Raw genomic sequence first — 7,282 nt, 5'->3', positions numbered from 1 at the left:
ATCAAACATTTTCAGGCAGTGAACTGGACGAGATGGTCCGGTTCGATGGCCATCACGATCGCTACACATCACATCACTAGACATTTTCCCCTGTGGTTTTCTAAAGAATCATGACTACAGACCTACAGGATTTGAAGACATGCGTCCGCAATGCCTCTGAAAATGCCGCCGGGAGTTCCTGGAGCGTACATGGAGAGAAACTGAATACCGACGGTAGTATGTCCGTCTCGCTAGCAGTTCTAAGAATATAATCAAAAATAAATAATTTTAGATTTAATTAAATGAGGAAAATGTGTTTTGGAGCAGAACAGCTATACTACATCACAACATGGCAATGACTGAGGTAAAAATATTAGGGGGAATACTGAAATATCTGAAGTAGTGCGATCTATTGGTGCTCGAGGTCGATGCTTCCTGTTTATATCTTTCTGTATTTGAATACGCATGCCTATAGCAGTTTCTTTGGCGCTTCAGTGCATATCGGGCCGGTTAATATCTAGACTGACGACAATTTGAGTGTCGCGTCCCGGCACAGATCCCGGATACCAATAAAGAGTTTGGTCGAGCCTGCGTGGCGCAATCGGGACGTTGACGACAATTATGGGTTTGTGGTTCCCTTTTAACTAGTCTTTATTACGGAGGTGAGAGGGAGTAGAATCTCCTGGACTGTCTAAGGGTGTGTAGGAGGTGTAGATGGATTAGCCAATACTTTCCGTAGGTAGCGGGTACAAGGGGGGAACTGGCAGCACTGAACTGTCAAAACAGTAAGGTGAGATTTATCCTTTAACGCAATATTGAACTAATATCACAAAGGACATGTGAGGTGTCAGACCCTTCCCCTTACTCTGTACACTTCTATAGATTCAGCCAGAATCTGCACTTCTCACTCTATGCCGGAAACGACTACTCACGAGAACTACCACCTTTGAATTCACTCTTCGTTGAAATAATGGACTCTCGTCCTAGCTCACAGGAACAAGCACCATCCAGTGGCTTGTTACTTCTGTTGCTGAAATTAACTGTAGAGGCTACGTGAGACAGAGACAAACTGTCCCTGTTCAAAACTATTCCAGTGCAAGACTTCTACTTAACTGACAGTTGTAGTTCCGTCCACCAGAGCACGACCGACTTCTCGTAGTTGCAGTTGCTATAGACTCTTCAGTAGCGGCTTGGAGGCTGCTTGTGCCCTCTTCAGCTTCTGCGGCGATTCTGCTTCTTGCTGCTCGTGGAAGCCCTTAAATACCCATTTTGAAGGTCTTCCCTGCTAGGACACAGCCCTCGCATCCGCTTTCTCTATCTTTATTTTTCAGTCTTCCCGGACATTTCCTCTCTGTGGGCCTACATTGGTTTCGATATGGCCGGCAGAGTCCCGGGGCGGGAAGTTCCTTCTCGCCCTCCAAGGTCCGAGAGACGCGCTGTTCGTATCCTCGACGTGTTTCCTAGCTCAGGCTATTTGTACTGTGTGACACTTTCCCTTCCGTGTCTGCGGTACTGCGCGGCGTCCGCGTAAAAACACTGGCTGAACCTTTACATTATGAATAGCTACGTCATTTTGTTAATTAAATCCTCTGGGACCTGACATGAGATCGCCGGGTGCCGTTGGGCCAGGGGCGCACGGATCGCCCAAGTGGTGTCCAATCGAAAGACTTGCGTCAGGCCGTGGGCCAGGCGGCACTACATCGGGACAGCCTTTCTCTCCTCTCGCATTGTCGCCTCTCGGGAGTCGGAGGCGTCAGCGGTGGTCCACAGCCCACGGCCAGTGGAAGTTCCCCGAGGACGGGACTGGCAGTTTATGCAAACTGCGGGCCGCCCCGCCGCCCCGCCGCCCACGCGGACAGACAGTCAGCCTTTCCGCATTCGTCGCATCCATAATTCAAGAGGCGGCGCGTCAGCATCGGGGTGATTAAGCCTCGAGCGTTCGTCCCGCCCGCCTCCCGCTCCTCTGGGACGCCGGCTAACCTCGTCCACAGTGCGCCTCGAGCTAGGGCCGCATCCCACGAGGCACCTTAGACGCCATTAAGCTACACCCTGACATCTGCAGGCGCACCTGTGTTTCATTACGTCCCACCGTACACTTATTTGTGCAAGTGTAGTCACCTAGGCTCTCAAGATGGAACCCCAAAACTGCTCTCTGCCACGTAACACTAGCCACCGGAGCGTATATACACGGTCATTCAATAAATAATGCCCCAGTCATTTTTACAGTCATTAATGTATACAGTGTGAGGCGTAGCGCCGTATAACGATCCTGCCTTGGAGGGTGTTAAGTGGGAGATGTGTCTCAGAGCTGGACAGTGACAGATGGTGACGCGAGACTGGACGCGCACGTAGTTTATGTATCAGCCGATGGAGGACAATATTGGATAGGGGGACTGCTATTTTAGTTTCGATTGTGATCACTAGAGTGCACTAAAGTAATAGAATGTTTTTCATAAACTGCTCTAGTATTTTCATAAAGTGTTATTAAGTCTTTTTCTGTATGTAAAATGTTATAAATGTGTTGTAGCAGTATGAATGATGCGTGAGTGTGATTTAAGGTTAATCTGAAGATAACCGTTTAACGAGTTATGTAGTAGGATTTAGTGTGCGAACATTTCGAAGAAGTATGGATATGGACAAAGGGGATTTTTGTAGAATAGTTTTGTAAAGTAAGTTTATGGTAAAGGAAAGTTAATTCAGGTGTAAATAACAGTAGTAAATAAATTTATGAATAAGGAAAACTTAAGCATATTAGATAATTACGTCGGTAAAAAGTGCAGTCGTAAGGTTTACTATTTTGCGATTGGTTATTGATAAAAGGCGCGGACTGACGCGGCAGAGTGTTGTTTTGCTATTGGCTGTTGAGTAAAGAGACCAATGGTAAAGCAATATTCTTAGCGCGCTTTTCTCTGCTGGTAGAGAAGACTTAGAGTATTCTAGAGAGGAGTCGAAGCCTAGCTGTGAAAGACATCGGACGTGTGCAGTAGTAGTTCCGATGGAAATGATAAGTTTCCGGATCTAGCAGTGTTTTATACATCAAAAGTGTATAAATTATGCCGATGTGTGAATTTTGTGACGAGAAAAATACATATATTCCTCGTGGCGTATTGAGCACGTCTGTGGCTAAAAACTGTGACTGCATTTGGTACCGACAAACTTAATATTTGGCGAGCATTATCAATCTAAAACAATCAGTAAACAGAATGAGATTTTCACTCTGCAGCGGAGTGTGCGCTGATATGAAACTTCCTGGCAGATTAAAACTGTATGCCCGACCGAGACTCGAACTCGGGACCTTTGCCTTTCGCGGGCAACTGCTCTACCGACTGAGCTACCGAAGCACGACTCACGCCCGGTCTCACAGCTTTACTTCCGCCAGTTTTTTAAAACAATCAGTATTTTTGTAGGTATTACGTTTTCGGGAACTGCAACACCATAAACTTGCTAACATGAGTGAAAGGGATTGTGAGTGACTGTGTTAAGACTAGCACAGAATTGGCAGTGACACTTGTTCACCTAAGTTTCAGAATATATTAATTGAGAACAAAATTTCGAACTTTCCATTTCATATGAAAACTTTCTTCCGAAACGTATACTAGTGACTTAAATTGCAGCCTGGTTCACGTCGAAGTATAGCAGGTTTCACTCGGCTTTCCTACTGATGATCTGCTGAGACAATGTTCACAGGTAGGTGCAGGTCCGTCGTAAAGGGACGGAAAGAACTGCGCCGCCGCAAGTGCTGTCTAATTAATGTGACCACCTGTCAGAAGCCTGGATCATAAACTTCTGCAAGGCGGACGTGCAGGAAGAGAGCGATGAGATCGTGTGGAGTACCGATAAGGACGTGGGCTCCAGCACCATGATCAGCTGCGCCAGCTTTGTCGGTTGAGGATCCATGGCGCGAAACGCCCAATCCAGGTTGTCCCAGAGATTCTCGATTGGTAATAAATCCGGGAAGTCTACATGATCTACATCTACATACATACTGCGCAATCCACGATACAGTGCGTGGCGGTGGGTACCTCGTACCACAATTAGCATCTTATCTTCCTGTTCCACTCCCAAACAGAACGAGGGAAAAATGACTGCCTATATGCCTCTGTACGAGCCCTAATCTCTCTTATCTTATCTTTGTGGTCTTTCCGCGAAATGTGTAAGTAGGCTGTTCAGTTTTTCTTATTGGTAACGCCACGTAGCGCTCTGTACGAAAAATCACTGGCTGTGCTCTGTGCAGTCTGTGGCTAGTTTGCATTGTTGTCTGCAATTGTAGTGTTGGGCAGTTGGATGTGAACAGCGCGTAGCGTTGAGCAGTTGGAGGTGAGCCGCCAGCAGTGGTGGATGTGGGGAGAGAAATGGCGGAGTTTTGAAATTTGTAAGATTGAAAGTCATGAACTGCTATGTATATAATGATTTTTCAACACTATTAAGGTAAATACATTGTTTGTTCTCTATCAAAATCTTTCTTTTGCTAACTATGCCTATCAGTAGTCAGTGCCTTCCGTAGTCTGAATTATTTAGGTGGCAGTAGTGGCGCTCGCTGTATTGCAGTAGTTCGAGTAACCAAGATTTTTGTGAGGTAAGTGATTTGTGAAAGGGGTAGGTTAATGTTAGTCAGGGCCATTCTTTTGTACGGATTTTTGAAAGTCAGATTGCGTTGCGCTAAAAAATATTGAGTGTCAGTTTAAGCACAGTCATGTACAATTTTCTAAGGGGACGTTTCATAAATGTAAGTTGGCGGCAGTAAAACTGTACTGCAGTCAGCCGCAAATGCTGGTTCTCTAAATTTCCTCAGTAGCGATTCACGAAAAGAACGCCTCCTTTCCTCTAGAGACTCCCACCCGAGTTCCTGAAGCATTTCCGTAACACTCGCGCGATGATCAAACCTACCAGTAACAAATCTAGCAGCCTGCCTCTGAATTGCTTCAATGTCCTCCCTCAATCCGACCCGATAGTGATCCCAAACGCTCGAGCAGTACTCAAGAATAGGTCGTATTAGTGTTTTATAGGCGGTCTCCTTTACAGATGAACCACATCTTCCCAAAATTCTACCAATGAATCGCCTTCCCCACAACTGCCATTACATGCTTGTCCCACTGCATATCGCTCTGCAATGTTACGCCCAAATATTTAATCGACGTGACTGTGTCAAGCGCTACACTACTAATGGAGTATTGAAACATTACAGGATTCTTTTTCCTATTCATCTGCATTAATTTACATTTATCTATATTTAGAGTTAGCTGCCATTCTTTACACCAATCACAAATCCTGACCAAGTCATCTTGTATCCTCCTACAGTCACTCAACGACTGCACCTTCCCGTACACCACAGCATCATCAGCAAACAGTCGCACATTGCTACCCACCCTATCCAAAAGATCATTTATGTAAATAGAAAACAACAGCGGATCTACCACGCTTCCCTGCGGCACTCCAGGTGATACCCTCACCTCCGATGAACACTCACCATCGAGGTCAACGTACTGTGTTCTATTACTTAAGAAGTCTTCGGGCCACTCACATACTTGGGAACCAATCCCATATGCTCGTACCTTAGTTAGCAGTCTGCAGTGGGGCACCGAGTCAAACGCTTTCCGGAAGTCAAGGAATATGGCATCCGTCTGATACCCTTCATCCATGGTTCGCAAGATATCATGTCAAAAAAGGGCGAGTTGCGTTTAAGAGGAGCGATGCTTTCTAAAGCCGTGCTAATGCATGGGCAGCAACTTCTCTGTCTCATGGTAATTCATTATATTCGAACTGAGAATATGTTCGAGAATACTGCAACAAACCGATGTTAACGATAATGGTCTGTAATTTTCAGGATCCGTCCTTCTACCCTTCTTATATACAGGCGCCACCTGCGCTTTTTTCCAGACGCTCGGGACTTTACGTTGGGCAAGAGATTCGCTATAAATGCAAGCTAAGTAAGGAGCCAATGCAGTAGAGTACTCTCTGTAAAACTGAATTGGAGTCCCATAAGGACCTGGCAAATTATTTATTTAAGTATGGTGGCCGGGGCAGCAAGGCAAACTCATCCTGATGTCCCACAAAAAATGGTTCAAATGGCTCTGAGCACTATCGGACTTAACATCTCAGGTCATCAGTCCCCTAGAACTTAGAACTACTTAAACCTAACTAACCTAAGGACATCACACACATCCATGCCCGAGGCAGGATTCGAACCTGCGACCGTAGCACGTCCTACAAACCACGCACGTACACTGCGAGCTGTGTGACACTGTCCTGCTGGTAAGTGCCACTGTGCCGAGCAAAAGCAGTCTGCATGTACAGAGGGCATCGTCCCCAAAGGACAGATGCATACTTAAGTTGATGCGCTGTGCTTTCCAGAATCACGGTATCAGCTCCGGAAACAGCGATTGTGAGAGACCCAATTCGCTTTATTTGTTCATGAGACCCAGAAAATATTAGATACAGGCTCCCACGTAGATGCCGTTTTCCTTGACTTCCGGAAGCCATTCGATACAGTTCCGCACTGTCGCCTGATAAACAAAGTAAGAGCCTATGGAATATCAGACCAGCTGTGTGGCTGGATTGAAGAGATTTTAGCAAACAGAACACAGCATGTTGTTCTCAATGGAGAAACGTCTACAGACGTTAAAGTAACCTCTGGCGTGCCACAGGGGAGTGTTATGGGACCATTACTTTTCACAAAATATATAAATGACCTAGTAGATAGTGTCGGAAGTTCCATGCGGCTTTTCGCGGATGATGCAGTAGTATACAGAGAAGTTGCAGCACTAGAAAATTGCAGCGAAATGCAGGTAGATCTGCAGCGGATACGCACTTGGTGCAGGGAGTGGCAACTGGCCCTTAACATAGACAAATGTAATGTATTGCGAATACATAGAAAGAAGGATCCTTTATTGTATGATTATATGATAGCGGAACAAACACTGGTAGGAGTTAGTTCTGAAACATATCTGGAAGTATGCGTGCGGAAAGATTTGAAGTGGAATGGTCATATAAAATTAATTGTTGGTAAGGCGGGTACCAGGTTGAGATTCATTGGGAGAGTCCTTAGAAAATGTAGGCCATCAACAAATGAGGTGGCTTACAAAACACTCGTTCGACCTATACTTGAGTATTGCTCATCAGTGTGGGATCCGTACCAGATCGGGTTGACGGAGGAGATAGAGAAGATCCAAAGAAGAGCGGCGCGTTTCGTCACAGGGTTATTTGGTAACCGTGATAGCGTTACGGAGATGTTTAGCAAACTCAAGTGGCAGACTCTGCAAGAGAGGCGCTCTGCATCGCGGTGTAGCTTGCTGTCCAGGTTTCT

General features: G+C 45.8%; 1 non-coding gene across 1 annotated transcript; it reads right to left on the bottom strand.

The window, feature by feature from the left end:
* Positions 1-3,246: 3,246 nt before the first annotated feature.
* Positions 3,247-3,321, bottom strand: Trnas-cga (transfer RNA serine (anticodon CGA)). The gene has a single exon. It is a non-coding gene; the product is annotated as a tRNA-Ser (tRNA).
* Between the last annotated feature and the right edge of the window lie 3,961 nt (positions 3,322-7,282).

This window comes from Schistocerca cancellata, chromosome 12 (assembly GCF_023864275.1).
Source record: "Schistocerca cancellata isolate TAMUIC-IGC-003103 chromosome 12, iqSchCanc2.1, whole genome shotgun sequence".
Classification (NCBI taxonomy): Eukaryota; Metazoa; Arthropoda; class Insecta; order Orthoptera; family Acrididae; genus Schistocerca; species Schistocerca cancellata.
Note: the sequence above shows the minus strand (reverse complement) of the source record. Positions and strands in the feature narration are given on the sequence as shown.